This window comes from Felis catus, chromosome A2 (assembly GCF_018350175.1).
Source record: "Felis catus isolate Fca126 chromosome A2, F.catus_Fca126_mat1.0, whole genome shotgun sequence".
NCBI classification, from domain to species: Eukaryota; Metazoa; Chordata; class Mammalia; order Carnivora; family Felidae; genus Felis; species Felis catus.
The window spans coordinates 130,262,407-130,283,811 of NC_058369.1; the positions used below are offsets into that span (position 1 = coordinate 130,262,407).

Below are 21,405 nucleotides of genomic sequence, written 5' to 3' on the forward strand. Positions count from 1 at the left end.
ATGGTAAACATTATGGGTTCACAATGATGTTAGATTTTAAACATTACCTTTTTGCAATGTATTTCTTCTCCTATTTAAAAAGCCCTTCACATTTACTAGAGACGTGGTTTAAAATGATCTATTTAAATCTCAATATTCTGGTCACAGGTGTAGTTGTTCTTCACATAGTAAGGAAAACTTGAGATGGATCACTATTTCAAACTCTTAAGTAGCGCTAAGAAAGACTCCAAAAAGAGGCATACAATATGTGACTATAGCAGGTATCGTCTTTCTATTAATTTATCTTGTGCTATGGAGCATTTTCTTCCTCTTTGCTTTAAGATATCTTTTTTCTCTCTATGCAGTTGCTATTTGGAAAACACAATAAAAATAGGAATTATAATATTCAACTATCCATGCACCAAACTTATTCATGTATAATTTTTAGATGTATATTTTACTTTCTATAATTCAAGCTTCATTTTACTATCTCAAAATTCAAAACTAATTATTTTAGATGATATAGATGTAAGAACCAACAAAGACTTTTCTAACTATAGAGAAACAATATAATCAATTCAGCTACCAAAGTCAATGTAACTAAGTGATGGAAAATAAAAGAAATATTTTGAGCATTCAGAAAATGCATGTAGATATGTAACGTATGACATATACAGAAACACAGAACATGAAAAAGCATCTATCAAAAATTATCTCACATTGTAGATTGACGAATTAGAAAATTCCAACACTAGGTTTTGAAAGAGAATTGCTTATAAACCTTTTCTTCTTCAATAACCCAAAGTTATATACAAACATAGCGTATGATTTCATTGCTTAGATGAAATTAGATATGTACTACCCAAACCCTTAAATTTCAATAATTATATAAATGACAGTCTTTTATAGCTATTTATAAGGCAAATGGGCTTCTGTACAATAAGATATAGAATAAACATTGTATATCTTGGGGCACCTGGGTGGCTAGGTCAGTATAGCGTCTGACTTTGGCTCAGGTCATGATCTCGCAGTTAGTGAGTTTGAGGCCCACGTCAGACTCACTGTTGTCAGCTTGGGGCCTGGAGCCCACTTCAGATTCTGTGTCTCTCTCTACCCCTTCCCTTCTGGTTTTCTCTCTCTCTCTCTCTCTCTCTCTCTCTCTCTCTCTCTCTCCTCTCTCTCTTTCAAAAACAAACATTAAAAAAAATTGTAAATAAATAAAACATTGTATATCTTGGTTTCGAAGAAGTAAACATCCCTTAAACTCAAGTCAGAAAACATAACGAATATAGAGAAAAGTTTAATTAAAGATACTAATTCTTAAAATCTATGTAACAGAATATATTATCTGAATAGAATGACTCATTTAACCTGCTTTATCTGAGTTTCCACTCAACTTACAGTAAATCATAATGTAGTTTGCATAAATGTGTCATGGTAAACAAGTAATTTCTATGACTGTGTTAGCATATTCTCCACTCCCAGTGCTATATGTATCTATCACAACTGTTCCTGCCAGATATAGTAGTTATTCATGTATCCATCTACCTCATTAGATACCCGAAGACTGAACCAAATCTTTCATGTCATCTGGCACAGAACAAATACACAATAAAAGAATTAACAACAGCTAAATAAAAGTGGGAAAATTCAGCTCACCAGTACATTGATTCTGAATAGAAAAGTATTTTTTACTATTTTCAGAGGCATATTAGAAGCTACAAAGTAATCTTCTAGTATCTCGATGACATAAATGCTACCATCTGATCCTCTGGTTTACCCAAGATAAATGCAGAGGTAGAAATAAGAGAGCCACAAATGGCTTGTGGTCAGAAATGGCAACAGAAAAACATGTAGCATATAAGATGAAAAATTCTGAACTCTCCAGATATCTACATATGAAAAAGCTCCTATCTTCAGTATGGAAATGGGAGTTAAACTACATACATGATCACCTGTTTGGGGAGAGGAGCTATATAGTAATATACAACACACAGAAATAAGTATGGGGATAGAGCCTTATGAAGCACAAGATCTGCTCATTTTTCCATCTTTTCATTGCTAGGCTGGAGAATATAAAAGCTAACTGCAGTAGCCCACTTCATGACCTCTCAGTCATAACAGAACTAATGAAAGTACAATGATCCAATCTTACTCAGGGAACTTGTATGATTTTTAAAAACAGCACGAATGGAACAGCTCTCCCGGAGTACTCTCCTATAAGCTCTTCAAAGTTAGTTTGAAAGCTGTCAATACAGCTGGAGTTCTTTTCAACACTGCTGCAAGTTAGGAAGAAATATTAAAGAAGCTCCAAGAATTGATACAATTCAGGAAAAATAATTTAAACAATATTACCACAATTATGACATGTTACAATGAAATCTATCGCAGCTAGAAATGAATAGGACCCCAGAGAATGCTAATGAGGAATGAATTTACAGATGACTCAGTTTACTCCAGCAGGAAAGTTACAGTCCCTTCTTGCTCCTTAGTGGTACAAAAACGATCTCAGGGGCCACAGGTTCTAAAAACATTACAAAGTTTGAAGAATATAAAAAATCAGTTATAAGGAAAAATAAGGTTTTAGATTTTATAAGCCCCAGGAAGCAAGGCTTACATTTAGTTACATAAATTAGAGGTGTGTTACAACTCAGAGTAGGTAACAGCTGGATACTGTGCAGAATAAATGTGCATGCCAATGGGTGGGATGTTCGTAATGCTGAAGGGCAAGAGAGAGATGTATAGCTTGGGAAGTGATGTGGATAATTACTTGTCATTAAACAGCAGAGTAATTGCTTCAGCAAATTCCCATGTAACTATTCCACATGAAACTTCAACGTGCCCTTGGACTACTAAACATCCATAGTTGTCTCAAACAATCTTAGCAAAAAGACAGCAGTCAATGATGCATCACACTTAAAAAGAAGATCATTGTTTTATAATTTAGTCTCACAAAACACATTAGGGACTCTAAACATTAATAACAGAAAGACAAAAACCCATTGATTTTTACATTAGTAAGACCTTGGTAAGACCTCAGAATCCACTTTTTTTTTTCTAACATGCTCAGTCTATGTGTTTGATAAAGTCTATGGTGTATAAGTTCAGTTAAAATATCTTCTTCCTGTTTGGAAGGTTTTCATGTATATTCAATATCCGAGTTTCATAATAAGCAAAACTAAGAAACACTTAAGTTGCTACAGGATATTGGGTGGTATCAATGGATAGAGAAGATTCTGAGTAGCCGAAGCAGAGGCAATGGTTTAAATCTCAAAGTCCCAACATATTCTGGTGAGGAGGAGGACGAGGAGGAGGACGAGGAGAAGAAGGAAAAGAAGAAGAGAAGGAAGAGGAGAAGGAGGAAGAGAAGGAGGAAGAGAAGGAGTAAGAGAAGGAGGAAGAGGAAGAAGAAGAAGAAGAAGAGGAGGAGGAAGAACAAGTAAAACTACACAAACTCATGACTCCAACATAACTAGAAGATAAGAACCTCTCAACCTCAAATCACTCTTAAGTACAAAACTAAACATTAAATCCCAGCAAGCTCTCAGTGGTGCTCCAGCCATCAAGCTCATGGGGACCAAGAGCAGTTCAGGAGAAATTACACTGAAAGAAAAAAGAGGAGAGCTAATGGCAGGCCTAAATGTGTCTTAAAATCACTGCTAGAAAGTTGGTCCTCTGCACAAAAATACTGCAAAGTCAGCAGTTAGATAAGAGCCTGCCAAGAACAAGGACATGACAAGGCAATGTCGGAAAAGTCTCATGGTGGAGCAAGAGAGTTAAAACAGAAGGAAAGGTTTCCTTGGAAACTGTACATAGAAAGATAAAGAAGCATGGTGGGAGGGGGGAGGAGGGTATTTAGAATCCCAGAAGACAAAAGCAAATTTAAAACTTAAGAGACGTATCACTCAGGAAACGAACAATATTTTGCCTACAGTGACAAAAGAGGGTGGCTCTTGAACTAGTAATGTCAGAACCATCCCAACTCACTGAAAAGAACCCAACAGAAAAGCAACTATCAAAAGAAAATTCAAATTGAGACCCCAACAATTCAACTGATGAGAATTTCACCCCTCTCCACAAGTTGGCAAGACAGACTGAAACTTTAACATAACATTCACAGCGTAAATAAATACCACAGGCCAAGCTTTAGGTAGATGAAACAGAAATTGAAAACGAGGAAAAAAAATGCATGACAAGAAAAAAGGAGGAGATAAAACGAGGGTTAACTGAATTCACCAAAAAAATGGAAGAAGAATACAAAATCATACCACAAGTGGAAACTAAATTGCAAAATGCTAAAAGGAAAATAGATTTGAATGAAAATACAAAAGAGGTATCGGGAAAACAAGAGAAAAGTAAATAAAATGAAATAGAGAAAAAAGTAAGATGGATCAGATAGAAAGGGACTGAAATGTAAAACAGGCAAAAGAAAACCCAAAGAATGTATAAATGGAGTTCCCAAAGGATATTTTTGTACAATGGGATAGCATTAATAGTTGATACTCCAATTCAAGGTTTTCAAAAATGAAAGACCTGAATCTACACACTGAAAGGGCCCACTGGACACCAGCGGGAAAGGACCTGCAAATGATCAATTCAGAAATATATCCGATTAAAAATTAGTGGACATTAAAGATAAAGGAAAAATTCTCAGGGTCTCCAGGAAAAAAATTCAAATAATGTACAAAGAAAAAGAATTAGACTGGCAACAGATTTATCAAAAACAAGATATGAAATAACATACCACTGGAGCAGCATTTTCATAAATCTCCAGGAAACAAGGGAAACCCTAGGATGGATATCCAGCCAAGCTGCCTTTGAGTATTAACGCTATTAAAAACAGTTTTGAACATGTAAGAACTCAAAAAATTCTCTGTCTACAGGTCCTTGAAGAATATATTAGAAGACAAACTTAATCCAACTAATTAGTGATTAGGAAAGTTAAGCAAAAAACTAAGTGTACATATATATCTTCATTTGTAGATGTAAGATATAAAGACAATTAAGCATGGGGATACAATATGTTTTATGTTCTATGTGATATATTATCATCTGAATGTTCTCACAAAGTATAAATAATGATGATAAAACAATGGGGTAAGGAGGAAAACCATCAGGTAGAAAGTATACTGTTAACAATTACCAAACCAGATATCAAATGGATAAGGTTTAAAATTGGGAATAAAGGCATTAATAAGGCATAAGTTCAGTGTGACTACTAAAACAAAAATAAAACCTTCTAAGAAAATTCAAAGAAGTTAGAAAAAAAAAGGGGCGCCTGGGTGGCGCAGTCGGTTAAGCGTCCGACTTCAGCCAGGTCACGATCTCGCGGTCTGTGAGTTCGAGCCCCGCGTCGGGCTATGGGCCGATGCCTCACAGCCTGGAGCCTGTTTCAGATTCTGTATCTCCCTCTCTCTCTGACCCTCCCCCGTTCATGCTCTGTCTCTCCCTGTCTCAAAAATAAAGAAACATTAAAAAAAATTTAAAAAAGAAAATAAAAAAGAAAAAACTCTTACAGAAAAAAGAAACCCAGCAAATAAACCATAACATGTATAATAATTATCATATGAAATAACATGATGGAATTAAGACCAAATACAGCAGTCTTTTTACTAACTCTGAGTGCACTTAAACTATTTAAAGGAAAAGACTTTTTAGTGTGGCTCATAAAATGGAACCTAACTATGCACTATAAACAAGGTAGATACTTAAAAGAAAATTAGTCAACAAACCCAAATATAAAGGGATAAGCAAAAACATATCAGGAAAATTGAAACAATAGGTGAGCAGGGATAGTAACACAGATACCAAACAAAACAGAATGCAAAACAGAAACCATTACATGTAAAAAAAGAGGGACAGTTTTTAATCTTTAAATCCAAAACTACAATGAAGATATAATAAATATAAATATCCGTGTAGCAAATAGCACAGCATTCGTCTTTGTAAAGCAAAATTTCAGAGATGTCAGAACACACAGAAAAAGCAAACTATTAATAGGAGTCAGTACAAGACAGATCAAGTGAACAAAAAAAAAAAAAAGCAAAAAAAAAAAAAATTAAGCCTAAACATGGAATTAATAAGGTAGATTTTAGGGATGTATATTAAACTTTATATGCTGAAAATAGAATATAAACCTTCTTCTCAAATGCATATGGAGCATCACAAAAATTAATCCCATTTTAGTTCACAAGGAAAATATCAGTACGTTCTACAAAACAAAAATATTAGAAAGCAATACTTTCTGATCTCAATGAAATAAAACTAGAAATTATTTAATCATTTTTGTAAAAGCCCCTTCTACTTGGATTAAAAAAAATATTTGTTTTAAGCAACTCTTGGATGAAAACGTGAATATAAACTGAAAGAAAAAAATACCTTTAAAAATATTAAAATTAAAACACATGAGATATTTTGAAAGCACTGATCAGAGAAAAATTCAGAGCTTTAAACATTTCTATCAATAAAGTTCAAAGAACAAATATATAAAGGGGTGCCTGGGTGGCTCAGTCGGTTAAGCATCCAACTTTTCGGCTCAGGTCATGATCTCTCAGGTTATGAGTTCGACCACCACGTAGAGCTCTGTGCAGACAGCTTGGTGCCTGGAGCCTGCTTCAGATTCTATGTCTCCCCCTCTCTCTCTGCCCCTCCCCCACTCACAGTCTGTCCCTCTCTGTCTCTCAAAAATAAAAAAAAAATTAAAAAAAAATATATATATATGAATCACTGTCAAAGCCAAGCAAGGACAGCTCCAGACCTTCTCACACTTCCCATCTCTTTCTTCTTCTATCCCAGCTCTGATTCAGTCAGAAAAGGCACCCCATTTTTCAGGACTCATGTGCACCCAGACAGTCCAGGCTAATCTTCCCATCCCTATGTTGATAACCTAAATCATGTCTGCCAAATCCCTTTTGGTCTACAAAATAATATATTCAAAGGTTCTGTGGATTAGGGCATGGACATCTGTGAGAGGGGTAGGGAGCATTATTTTGCCAACCTGAGTAACATATACATATTCTTTTATCCAGCAATTGCACACACATACACAACTGGCACACCATTAAAAGCGAGGTAACAGAGAAAACAAATTCATACATATATACATACATATATTTGTACATATATAAAAATTAAACTCCCAGATCAGAAAGGTATTCAAAATAGAAACTAACTTGAAAAACATGGTGTTTCATACACACATGACTACAGAAAGACAGTACCCAGGTATGCCGCAAGTTCTCACTGCTTCTTTTCTACTTGGTCCTGACACTGCACAAGAGCTCCTGGAAATGGAGCTCCCTGAAGATACACGGAACCAACTGCCCCAGTGACCGAGATACCAGACTACGAAATGTAACTTCTTTTTAAATTTTTCACTTTTACTTTCTTCGTGCCATTTCTCTTGACTTTTATTTATTCCGTTTCCTATCATGTCTCACTACACAGAAAGACAGAGAAAGGTAGCTCAGTTTTAGGTCAGATGGGTCTGGTAACAAGAGAAATCGAAAGTTCGAAACACACCTATTCCTTCTTCAGTCCCATCACTCTTGCATAATTAATCAAAGCCCTGACAAGCAGCTTTCATGGGCTCGTGACCCTGAGACAAGAGCAAGTTACAGGCCAAGTGCCATGAGCTCAGCAGAGATTCACACTTCCTGATGCTCTTCTGAAATCTAAACTTTAACACGGGCACAGCAGTAGGGGAGACAGAAATGGCATTCTTACAGAAGAGATAGAAACTAAAGCTTTATTTAAGCTTCCTTCACTCTTATTAATGGATAACTTAGATATTTAAAACTATATTTGATGAAACGATGCCCACCTTTATGTAAGGTTAATTTTGAGGATGAATACCAAATTTTAAGCCTTAAGAGTTCTAAAAACTCAGCTGTACAACACTAAAGGTAAAATGTCTACAGAGTAGAAATATAACAAAGCTGAATGGTGAATGGATGAGAAGAAAACATTTATACCACATGCAAGAGGAAAGGTTAGTTATAGTATATAACTATTACATAGTATATAGTATTATAAAAAACAACTCCGAGGAAAGATAGGTAAAACATTCAATTAACAGAAGAAATAAAAATAAGCCTAAGAACTTGAAAAGATGTCAAACATCACTAATAAGTTAAGAGATGCAAATAAAAATCAGGATATTCTTCCCATGAAATTACAAATTTAATAGCTTTATAACATCCGGTTATGTGAGAATATGGGGAAATTGCCATTCTCATACAATATTGGTGGGAACATAAAAAGGTGCAATTTTATTGGAGAACAACATTGTCAGTACCTATCAAAATCTAAAATTTACATGCCATACTATTTCCATCTCCAGTCATCTATTCTTGAGACACAATTACAAAGAGACACAATTTTAACTGTGAATTCTTTTAAAAAGGTGTGTAATGATATGAAAAATTTACACAAAAATAAAGGCCTGGAAGGATACACACCACATGGATGATGGTATCGACAGGGTGGGAACTGTGAATGACTAAAATGAGTAAAGAGGTACTTGCACATTTCAACTCAGTATGTCCTTACCTAATTTTGAATTTTTACATAAGAATGTCTTCAAGTATACTTGTATAATCTCATCTTAATAAGTTATTTTTAATGTGACAAGGAGATAAAAAATTGAAGACAGCATGTACCTAAGATGTTTTAGATACTTTTAGTCATGATGGCCCTTCTCAACCTACCCTTTAGTCTCAGCAATATTTTTATGCTTTTCAATTTTTATCTATTTTTTATTTTGGTGGAATCCATAGATTCCTCGATCATATCTTCCAGCTCAAAAATTCTAACAGTGTATTTTCTAGATTTTATCCTGTCTGTAGTTATGCTTTACTGTCAGTGACAACATTTTTCAATTCTACAGTTTCAGATTAGTTCCTTTTTGTATCCATACATTTATATTTGCTTCTACCTGTTTTGTGGTTACATAATCTCTTGCTCTAATTCAATGAAAGTAATTTTTTCACTTATCTCCATGAAAATGAACATCAAATACACGTGTTTTAAAGCTTTTATCAAACCCTTCCATTAAACTAGTTTTTTTATAAAAAGCCAATTTGTGTTCACATTATTAATCAAGTTTTCTTTCTCAACAGCAGATTTCTTCATGTTTTTTTTATACCGTTTACAGTGGGTAAGATAAAGTGGCCCAACAAAAACAAGCACGATGAGGTAGACAAAATAAATGAGAATAGTACCAAAAACAGGTTAGCACACATCATACATATTTAATAGCACACATCATACATAATATTTAAGTTGTTCAAATCTTGTTTCAACTCCATCTTTAAATTTTAGTCAAGTTACTTAAAAGCAAGCCTACATTGCTATTATTTAAATTTGAATATTTGGTCTTCAGGAATATTGCAGTACTCTCTTGGTTCAATAACATTTTTATATTAGGATTAAAATTCTGATGCCACAAGGATCAGCCTTTATCAGTTAAATGAAAATGCCATATTTTTTAAAGCAAGCAATCATAAAAAGTAATACATTATATTAAAAAATTTACTTTAACTTAGAAACATAAATAAATCCTGATTTGCCAGTCTTTTGAAGTTATTTGAAGATACGAAACAATTATTTAGGAATGGCAATAACAGTAATTAGTGTAATCATCCCTTACCAATTGATTTTTCTTCTATTTCCCATGGCTCCTAGCACATGCTTTGTAATAAAAGTATTAAATAAATTATTTGGATGGATGGGCAGAACAACAAGTATATAAATGGGAATGAATCAACCATTTAGCTCAAAGAACCAAGTCTGACTTCAAATTAGTCAAACCTAGAGTGCCTTAGTTACCCAAAGTACCATACATCTAGGGTCAGCGTTTCATTTTTTTTTAAACAATATCAGCAGGAGTATGAACAACACCAACAAACATCCACTACAAGTCTGCTGTGCGAAGGACTCTGTAAGTTTCATCAGAAACACAAAAAAATAAGCAAGACTGCCTCTACACATAATCCAGGTATAGACTTAAGACACACATAAAAGGACATATTACAATTCGAGGCATCTATGCTAAGTAGCAAGGAGGTGAGAAAGAGAACAAGGTGAGACAAAGAAACAAGACAAGAAGCACAGTACAAGCACTTCAAGGAGGCAAGAAGGGAAGGGAAGGGAAGGGAAGGGAAGGGAAGGGAAGGGAAGGGAAGGGAAGGGAAGGGAAGGGAAGGGAAGGGAAGGGAAGGGAAGGGAAGGGAAGGGGGGAGGGGAAGGAAGGTTCTGCAGTCCAGGACACCATGGCAGAAATGTTGATCTGTGGGCAACGATGAAGTCCATGTACAAGAGGGGGCATGGGGGAAAGGTGGGTGGTGGGTGGAAGTTGTGCATGGTCAAAGAAAAGACACGGACTGTAGAAGGAAACAAACGCTTTTCTTTCTTCTTAGCATAACCTTGTTGTGCTGTAACTGTAAATATTTTAGATGAAAATCTAGGACTAAAGGTCAACCATTCACCCCATCCTCATCATTCTACCCACAGCAAACTGTTATCAGCCATAAACAGAGACTAGGTGTTCTGAGCAATCAACTACTTTGGTAAAACAAGACTTAACAGATATAACAGTAATCTAACAATCAGAATAAAATAACTACACTTAATGGTAAAAGTTGACTAACATAACTTAAACTGTCTTCAATAACTTAGAAGCCATTTAAGACCTTACAGCATCCATGAAGGGGAAAAAAAAATCGCTGTTATTTACTGGGCACCACTGTATGCCAAGTACTGCAGTGTAAGCTTCTCGTTATCACCTCACTTAGTATTTACTATGTACTCTTATGAAGTATTACTTTGTTTTATGGATAAAACAAAATCCAGGTGTCTAATATTCCTTACTCACTCATGACAGAAATAGCACTAGGTCTGATTCCACAGTCTTGTCCCTTCACCGTAATATTGCTTGTGTATGTGTTTTAAAAAGAGTTATAGTTGGCAACAAGCTTTCCTAAAAAATCAATCCATGAGACTATTTACCTTGAGTCTCAAAAATATTGTCCCAGAAGTCACTGACTACCTCTTTTTTTTCTTTTTCTTTTTTCTTTTTCCTTTCTTTTTTTTTTTAATCATAGTACACTACGGGTGAGTTCCTCTGGATTTTATTTGTATAAACGATTCTTCCTTCAAACTAAATTACTTTAAAAACACTTACCACAAAGGAAATTGCTAACACAATCATTATCTACCTCAGTACAAACTAATGTTATTATCTCCAGGAAACAGAAGCAACTGAATTACATAATAGAAATATTAGTTTAAAAGGTCACTGGATGTCAGAATGTATCATTTTACAGAAGTCTCAGGAGACACCATTCATCAGAAATTATAATGCCTAGAACACCAAGTTCAATGCCATGATTTAGCAGATCTTGCTCTTCCTTGGTTCATTTAGCACCAGTTATGAAACTCTGGCAAGTGGAGTATAGTTATTCTCTCTCTGAAATATTTCCTTCCACATGCAAGGCAAAAGAAAGAAAACCAGGGAGGTCTATTTGAACAATGCTTTATTAAAAACACATCTAATATCCCACATTAATATACAGAACATACACACAAAAATTAGCTCTAAAAAAGATGATCTTAGTCCCACTCCCACACTTAAAAGATAAAGAAACAAAGACTCAATAAAGTCAAAACTTTACCCAAAGTTATAGAAATAATGATTGAAAGAACCAGAAGTCAAGAATGGTAATCAAATTACACCATCACTCTCAACTAGATTAAAGTAAAACTGAACATGAAATAAACAAAGATATGAAGTGATGCTTTCTTTCCCAAACTCACTTACAAACTTCAACTCAACTTTTGCATCTGGACCTACATTGGATTAGTAAAGGAATTTGATGAAAACTGAGTAATTAGCCCCTGCAATACATTAAAATACTTTCCAAACACTGTGTAAATACTTAAGGTAGTAACTGAGGCTGAAATAGCATTCTCAAACCATATTACACAAGATGCCTATGTTTTTTTTTTTTAATTTTTTTTCAACGTTTATTATTTTGGGGACAGAGAGAGACAGAGCATGAACGGGGGAGGGGCAGAGAGAGAGGGAGACACAGAATCGGAAACAGGCTCCAGGCTCTGAGCCATCAGCCCAGAGCCTGACGCAGGGCTCCAACTCACGGACCGCGAGATCGTGACCTGGCTGAAGTCGGACACTTAACCGACTGTGCCACCCAGGCGCCCCAAGATGCCTATGTTTTAAAACACATGGTGAGAAACACATTTAGCCTCTAAATGCTAATTTGGGATTAGAAGCCAATTAAAATTGCCACAGAGATAACAATCCTATGTTCACCACTAATACTACTCTTCTGTATACAAAATTCTTTAGATACAATTCATTGCCTGCACTATGTTACACATAATCAAGAAATAATAGTACAGAAGAAAGAAAAAAATTTTGGATGTCAAATGAACTAAAACTCTGCAAATTTTTCAAGATTTCAAGTCTATGAGTCACTTTTCATAGTATACAAAGAACAAGAAAACCCATCACTATTGGAAATGCTGGGACTAAAAGAAAACTAAAAAATACATTATTCTAGTTGTTTTTAAAAATAAATTAATTATAGTGCTCGCTTCAGCAGCACATAGACTAAAATTGGAACAATGCAGAGAAGATTAGCATGGTCCCTGCGCAAGGATGACACACAAATTTGTGAAGTCTTCCATATTTGTTTTAATGCTTTTTTAAATGTTTATTTAACTTTGAGAGAGACAGACATAGAGCACGACCTGGAGAGGGCAGAGAGAAAGGCAGACACAGAATTTGAAGCAGGCTCCAGGCTCTGAGCTGTCAGCACAGCTGACAAACAAATTAATTAATTAATTATATACATTTAGATTTCTCAAAATTTAAAACCGGGCATGTTTTCAGCCATATAATCCCTATTTCATCAAAATACATCCTTCATGTTCACCACATTATAAAATATGAATATAATACAAACACTTTAGAAAAATCTTTAGATTCATCTCCTAGATCTGAATATATATATCCTCTATCTCCCTGCAAATCCATTCCTAGGTTGATATCTAAGAGATATTCATACATGTACAGAAAAATTTAAAGAATATTTGTAGCAGAAAAAAAATAATAACCTAACTAACAACCTAAATGTCTGTTGACAGCAGAATGAAATCTAAATTGTGGAATCATCTGACTCCAGAGCAGTAAAACTGAACTTCAGCTTCACACACACAGGATGAACTTCATCTAAAGAATACTGAGTGAAAGGGGTGCCTGGATGGTTCAATCGGTTAAGCATCTGACTTCAGCTCAGGTTGTGATCTCCCGGCTTGTGAGTTCAAGCCCCATGTCAGGCTCCATGCTGACAGAGAGAGAAGTCTTCCTCTCTCTCTGCCCCTCACCCGCTCACGTTCTCTCTCTCTCAAAAATAAATGAACATTAAAAAAAAAAAAGGGTATGTTTAAAAAAAAAGAATATTGGGGCACCTGGGTGTCTCAGTTGGTTAAGCATCCAACTTCTGCTCAGGTCATGATTTCACGGTTCGTGAGCTGGAGCTCCATATTGGGCTCTGTGCTAACAGCTCAGAGACTGGAGCTTGCTTCAGATTCTGTGTCTCCCTCTCTTTCTGCCCCTCCCCCACTCACTCACACTCACACTCTCTCTCTCTCTCAAAAATAAATAAACATTAAAAAAATTTAAAAAAAAATAATGTTGACTGAAAGAAGTCACACAGCAAGAGTATATACTATATAACTCAACTTACATACACTTCTGAAAAGGCAGAACTAATCTATGGAAATAAAAATCATCCAGGTGAGGCAGTGACACAAAGGGAATATGAGGGACATAGTGTCCTTAAGTATGTATTACATTTGTTCTGAGATTACATCCTGGGTTTCCCAGCAGGAGTAACCAGAATTATCAGAATATAGAAATGACTTTTCCACTAACTAGCCATATGATCTTTAATATAATTTAGCCTTCCAGTGGCAAGATTAATAGCCAATAAATCTCACATAGATCATCCGAAGATTTTTGAGAAAGATTTTAAATCATTTTTATTCATTTAACAAATATTCATTGTGAGCCTACTATGTATAAAACACCATTTCGGGCACCTGTCACTTACATTCTACTGGAGAGAAATAGAAAATATGCAGCAAACACAATGAATATATGAATTATAATGTAAACTGCAATCAGCGTTTAGGAAAAAAATATACAAGTACACACCAAATGAGACCTTCAATCCTGTCTGAACATTTCTGAGCACACATAAACACAGAAGGGAACTAGCTTTAAGTAACTATTTTATTTTATTACACTCTGAAGTAAATCCTTTCCCAGGGTTAATACTCCAGCATAAATCTTCATGAATAAGTCTTGATAACGTATGAAATATTTAAACATATCCTTGAAACCACAAAGGATAGAGCTGGAACCAAAAGGCAGATTTTTCAAAGAAAGAGATTAGTTCAGTGTTTCAGAAAGAACTTCAAATAATCAAAACACTTAAAAAGACAGTGTTAAAGAGAAACTTGATACTGGATTATAGAGAAATAAATTTATTCTGGAAGGAGGTTTGATTTGACCTATAAGACCCTTCTGGGGTTTTATTTTAAGAATAAATTAGTAATTAGGAGTTTTGAAAATATGTTAAAGTATTATTTGCTTTTAAAATATTTACTGCACATATACATTAATAAAATGAATGAATGCCATATACAACTTACATTCATAATAAATTGATATTTAAACTACTCACTATTATCTTGTATACCTCAAAAATGCTGTCATTATTACATGTAAGTGTAATTATAACAGCAATAAAATTTTATATCCCTCTTATTTTTTCCTCTTGAGCATAATGTCTAAAAGCATTTTAAATATGTTAACTTTTCCTGTAATTCTAGGTACACTAATAGGAATATTTGTGTTAGTCACCACACCCTTTTTAATAGAAAAAGATATACAAATCTCTAAAAATTTACAGGATTTTTAAAAGTTAATTTTAATATCATTCTAGCATAAAAGATGTGCAAAAAATGAGCCAAATTAAAAAAAATGCATGTCCTAAATCACATTGTTTAAAAATTCAGATAACAGAATAAAACAACACTGAGGCCTGTTTATGCCACACTGTAATGGTTTTAAATCATAGTTTGAACCCAAACTGAAAATCCTTGTAACTGCCTGTTACATATATAAGACATTTGTAGAATAATATCAAGTATTTATTAGGTGGTTGTACCCCCTTCGAACCCATTTTCCACACTATAGTTACCATGGTCTTTCTAAAATGTTATTTTATCGGGATGCCTGGGAGGCTCAGTTGGTTGCGCACCTGAATTCCACTCAGGTCACGATCTCATGGTTCATGAGTTCGAGCCCCACGTCCAGCTCTGTGCTAACAGCTCGGAGCCTGCTTTGGATTCTGTCTCCGACTCTCTCTGCCCCTCCCCTGCTCATTCTCTGTCTCTGTCTCTCTGTCTCTGTCTCTCAAAAATAAACATTTTTTAAAAATTCAATAGTAATTTTATCATGTCATGTTCTTTTTTTTCATTGTTTTTTAATATTTATTTATTTTTGAGAGAGAGAGAGAGAGAGAGAGAGAGAGAGAGAGAGAGAGAGAGAGATCATGAGCAGGAGAGTGGCAGAGAGAGATGGAGACACAAAATCCAAAGCATGCTCCAGGCTGTGTGCTGTCAGCACAGAACCCAATGCTGGGCTCAAACTCTTGAGCTGTGAGATCATGACCTGAGAGGAAGCTGGATGCTCAATCAACTGAGCCACTCAGGTTCCCCAATGTTCTTCATGTTCCTTCTTAAAATTATAAATAGCTTTCTTTCTACCACAGGATCACACCCAAGTCCTTAAAATAACTTTGAGGTAGCATGCCCTGCTTACCTATACAGATTTACCTCTCCCCACTCCACCTGAACTTAATTTTTCAACCACATGTCTCCAAGTCATGTTCTCTGAGCTTTGTGGATTCCCTGCTCGAAATATGAGCTGTCACGTCTGACAGAAATAGAATACTATTTCCTCTTCTTTCTTCCTGTCTTCTCAGCTTTCGACATTCAGCTGAGACAAGACGTCCTTCAGTGAGAAGATTTTCCTGCCTTCCTTCATACCCAGTGCTTCTTTCCTAAAGCAGTCTCATACCGAGCTATATAGTTTAATGGTCTACCTTCCCCACTATCAGCAAGACAGGGACCATTTCTCTGTATCACTTTTCTGTGCCCCATGATATTTAAAGAATTCATTATCTCTTGGATAATTGAGTGAATGATATGAATGCCAGCCTTCAATATAAGTGATGTAAGTGCTGGGACACAACACAAAATAAGAATATATTTCCCATGCAAGTAATTTCATAGTCTAGGAATTTATTTCCCACACAAATAATTTCATAGTACAGGTGTCTGCTTAAAATGAAAACAGAATAGAGAAAGAGGTGACACGACCTTGGGGAAATTACTTAACCTCTTCAAGCTTTATCTTCTTCTGTTAGGTGGGGGAACGTCACCATCTCATTACATAGTGCAACCATCCACTTATTTATCAAACCAGAAAACCAGTCACCATTCAGGTTTCCTCTCTCCCCCTCTGTTATTACATCCAATCCAACCAAAATGTCTGTGAATCTACCTCCAAAGAAGTATTTCAATCCATCCACTTCTCTCCATTTTTTTTCTATACCCACAGTAATCCAGTTTCTCTTCTAGACTTCTAAATATATTATTTCCATTCTTACCTCATCTAATTTATTTATCATAGAGTAGTCAAAGAATCTTTATCAAACTATAAGTTGAATGCCATTTTACTTAAGATCTCTCTCAAAGACTTTATCTGCCCTATTAAATGATATGGCCTCCAACAACACCTCCAAACTCATCTTGTCCAACTTTGCGCAAACAAATCTCCAGCCACACTGGTCTCCTCCCAGATCTTGCAACATGCCAAACTTTTTGCTGCCCCAGGGTCTTGACATATACTGTTCACTCTGTGTAGTACACTCTTCTCTTCATTTTTTATAAGGTTGATTCCTTTACTTCCTTCAGTTTCAGTGTGTTAGTTAAGAGAGACTTTCCCTCCTGTCCGCCATAACTAAACTGTTGCCTCAGCCCACATTCCTGTTTTTCTCTATCACCACAACAGATCTTTCCTTCTTTCCCCTGCCTTCAGCATATTCTCAATGTGTAGAACTGTGCCAGGGTATAGAGCAAGCAGATTAAAAATGTCTCCAGAAGACAGAAGAAAAGAAGGGTAACTGTACATGGTCTGAACATGTGCAGACTATTTTGATGTGAACAGAGGTTTCCTATTTTCTCTAAATTTTACCTTTGACAGTCTAACATCCACCAGTAGAACTGGATAAATGCTTTCTGTTTAAAAGTCTACTATTAATACATACATTATCTAAACTAAGGCATGGGAGGGCACCTGGATGGCTCAGTCAGTTAGGCGTCTGACTCCGACTCAGGTCATGACCTCACGGTTTGTGGGTTCGAGCCTCACGTCGGGATCTGTGCTGACAGCTCAGAGCCTGGAGCCTGCTTCAGATTCTGTGTCTCCCTCTGTCTCTCTGTCCCTCCCCAACTTGTGTGCTTGTTCTCTCTCAAAAGTAAATAAATAAACATTTAAAAAAAATTTTTAAATAAGTCATGGGATGACACAACTGAATTAATATAAGTAGATAGCTGTTACTTTAGGAAGAATGAGTAGGATCGTGGAGAAATAAATAAATAAGACACTTTAGAGATTAATTCAACGTCCTAAAAATGAAGTGCTACCTGAGGGTGGTAGCATCAGGAAGAAGCCACACAATAATGTTTTGGATGAGAAAATGAGGCAAAATAAAATTTGAGTACCACAAACCCAGGACTATGAATACGAGTAAAACTGATGAGTGCAGAAGCAGTAGTAAAGATAAGCCCTGAGTATTCTACATTTATTGTTTTCTCCTAGAATTTTCCTTGCACGTAAATACTTAGTATGAAAAATAGAAATTTCATGTAAGATCACATAGAATGTAATCCAGATTTTATGAGTCAATCAATCCTTTATAAGCCCTAGACAAGTCTAATATTGCTAAATGTGTAATATTAGTAATTTGAGGTCAGGTAAAACTGTCAAGTAGATGTAATCTTATTGCATACTGTTTTAGTTTTGCTTCATGAGAGCTCATTGCACTTAGATTCATTTTATGTTAGTCACCTGAGGCACAGTTTGCTACCCACCACTCCGCAATGAGCAGCTGTTTGCAATAATCCCCATGTTGCCAACAAGATTAGACTGTCTCCTGGGGTTTAGAGGATGTTGATTCCTAAAGGCCAGATTTAACACTTTGGGGAAATATAAAAGACATCAAACAACTACAGAAGGAGAAATAAGGTATGGATTTTGATTATTTGAGGACTGCAACTTATTACAGGCATTGGTTACCACAGAAATTATGATCTGTAAATGGCCTACGTGGAATAGACTGGGAAATAATACGTTGTACAAAAATGGAGTTGACTCGTAGCACATCAGAGATGGGTGGCACCATGGAGATTAACTGGTAGCAGTTCTGGCTAATGATTAACAGGTGGGAATCTCTCTAGTGAAAGCACTAATGTACCACTTGACAACTGTGGCCTCCACTGGAATGACTGCAATACAGGGCAGGTTGTTTTAAGGCAGCTCTGTTATAGAATTCTTTATATTGACTGAAAAATCTACCTCGGCTCTTTAATTTATTCCCACTAGGTTATGGTCCCTAGAACCAATAGAATAAATCAAGTTAATCTTCCATATCCCCACAGATATTTGGAAACAACTACTACATACCCTCACACCTCATTTACTTTGTCTTCAGATTATACCACTGTCCATTATTCAATTCTAATGTTAATAAACATTGTAATAATGAAACACAGTGTTTTAATCAATGGGTCTCTTCTAAATTCCTTGCAATCGCCATATTTCAATAATCAAAGCCAAATGAACTAACCTACCAATAAGAACTAGCAAATGTAGTAAGAGATTTGCAGGTCTCCTGAACTAAATCCTAATAAGGTTGGAATGAATTATAATCATCACATAATGGAGATACTGAGGATTACAGAAATCAGAAAGGTCAGGAACTGAACTCATGGCTGACTTCGAACCCTAAGCCCTGTCCTGGACTACTTCAAGGGAGACCTGACCAGAGCAGAAGAGGAAACAGGCTAAGAGAAAATTCTGAACATCTGTTAACTCCTGAGTCTGTTATTTAATATACAAACTGACCCACATATTCCAGCCAGCTATGTGATCAATGTAGCAACTACATTTTTCTCCAGGCAACTGAAAAAAGGGCTAAACAAGGCAAGGAAGAGGACAGAACTTTCCACATGCTACAGGAAGAGGTCTGAACTTACCTTAGATTTATGAGGCCATTGAGCATTTTAAGTGTTAGAATTATACATTTACTAAAGTCATTTTAAAAGATTGCTCTGAAAGTAGATATGGATAGATAAAATGAAAGCCACAGGAGAAGCTGAGAGCAGTAAAATAGTTCTCACAATAGTCCAGTGAACTGTGGACAAGAGTCTGAACTACATTGGTGGTGTGGGAATGGAACAAAGTACATGGACTCAACAGATTTAAAAGCGGAAGTGACAGTACTTGGTGATGGTTTAGATGATAAACTGTGGTACACTGCTGTTTCAGACTGTGGGCTCCAGTCTGATGCCGGGATTTGAAGTCCCACTTCGATTTGTGGGGCTGACGCTGCACTTGAGTATCGACCACGATAAAATAGGCACAAGAGTACCTCACTCGTGGAGATGCTGGTAACTTTCACTGGGACACTAAATGTTAGTGATGACAGTGAAGAAGGATGAAGGGGAAGGGAGGGAATGAAGGGAGTGTAGGGTGACTCCAGGTCTCCACTCAGGTGACTCGGTGAACTCTGAGAGGGAACGCAGGCAGGAGGGCAGACTCGGGAAAGTAGATCGTGAGTTCAGTTTTGAAGATGATGGGCCTCAGATATCTGAGGTTATCCAGGCAGCAATGGGTTGAAGAATATGGAAGTAAATGCCAGCATGAGACTAGCCTTGTAAAGCAACTAAGCTCTGAAGGCAATTAGAAAGGATCAAAGGTCCAGGGGAAGAAAGTGGCTTCTTTTGATGGATGACACAAGCCTTTAGGGTTTGAAAGAAAAGCACCTGGAGGTAGAGATTGAAGGTATCAATGATTAAAGAGCTAAATGGGTGGCACTGGTTTCAGAGCCTTTGGAGAGAAATGGGCCCGGAGCACAAGGACAAGCCTCAAAGAGGAACAAAAGATCCTCCTTCTCCTAGAGAGGAAGGAAAGAGGCCAAAGCATGGGTAGGTTTAGGGCAGGAAATTGGAGTTTCTCTACCATATTTCTATTTCCTAATAGTCTGAGACCCAAGGCAGTTGAGGGAGGCTGAGGAGCAAGGAGGTACACTGGAAGATGGGGGCAAAGTTTTAGATTCTAAAACGGGGGTGAGCATGACAAAGTAAAGGCATCCCTGCTTTTGGGGGTCACCTGGGGCGTTTCCCCTAACTCTCATAAATTCAACTTTTATCTCTCCCACAACATTTGCTTATAAATTCTATTAAAGCATTTATTATGATAAAATATCTGTATGTACCTTCCCTAGGTCACGTTCAGTTCAATGCTAAATTTCTGTAAAACACAGGTGGCACTCAAGCTTTCTCAGAAGCAGCAAGCCAGTGAGCAAGTCATCAAACTGGACTCTAATCCCACCTGCTTCCTTATTTTACTGTGTTAGAAACCAAACAATGCCATTTTAAATCTAAGTAAAATAGAGAAATTTTGCAAAATTTCTTCTAATAGCAAATAGTGATTAGGAATCTGCCCTATGAATAAGGTAAATTGTGTCCATAGTATTTTTTCTCAAGATGCCCAAATGGCATTATTCGTCTCATTAACAGAACCAAAATTAAGAAATGGCCTTCAGAAACTGTTAAGAGAGCCTTAAACTATGCTCCATTGGACCTAGATGTTCTTGGGGAAAAAATGAACCTGTGCCATCACTTACAAACTGACTCTGCCATCCGAAAGCTCTGATATCTGAAACAAGGAATATTTCTTCTTCTGCCCTTATGTGTACATATCATAAACTCCTAATGATCTTCCTTGAATAAATTTAAACTAGCAAAGAAATCTTTTCTTCATCAAAAATCCTTTCAAGTATTCATTTTCTTCCCAAGGAGACTGAGTTCTGTGTATACTAGTTAATACTTTATAAGCTTGGGCTTGCATGCAGAACACAGAGGCCCTTTTATTTCCAGATAGTTTTCCTGCAATTTTAGTAGTGCGCATTAAGGAAAAGAATGTTTTTTAAGCTACAATCACATTATCAAAACAGAGGAGCCTCCCAGAGTCCTAATTACTAGAGC

General features: G+C 36.2%; 1 protein-coding gene and 1 non-coding gene across 12 annotated transcripts in view; one reads left to right on the forward strand and one right to left on the reverse strand.

The window, feature by feature from the left end:
• IMMP2L (inner mitochondrial membrane peptidase subunit 2) overlaps positions 1-21,405 on the reverse strand; it is an 888,431-nt gene that overhangs the window by 662,638 nt on the left and 204,388 nt on the right. The gene's annotated exons all lie outside the window — the stretch shown is intronic.
• LOC111559578 lies at positions 12,587-12,693 on the forward strand. The gene has a single exon (XR_002740707.2). It is a non-coding gene; the product is annotated as a U6 spliceosomal RNA (small nuclear RNA).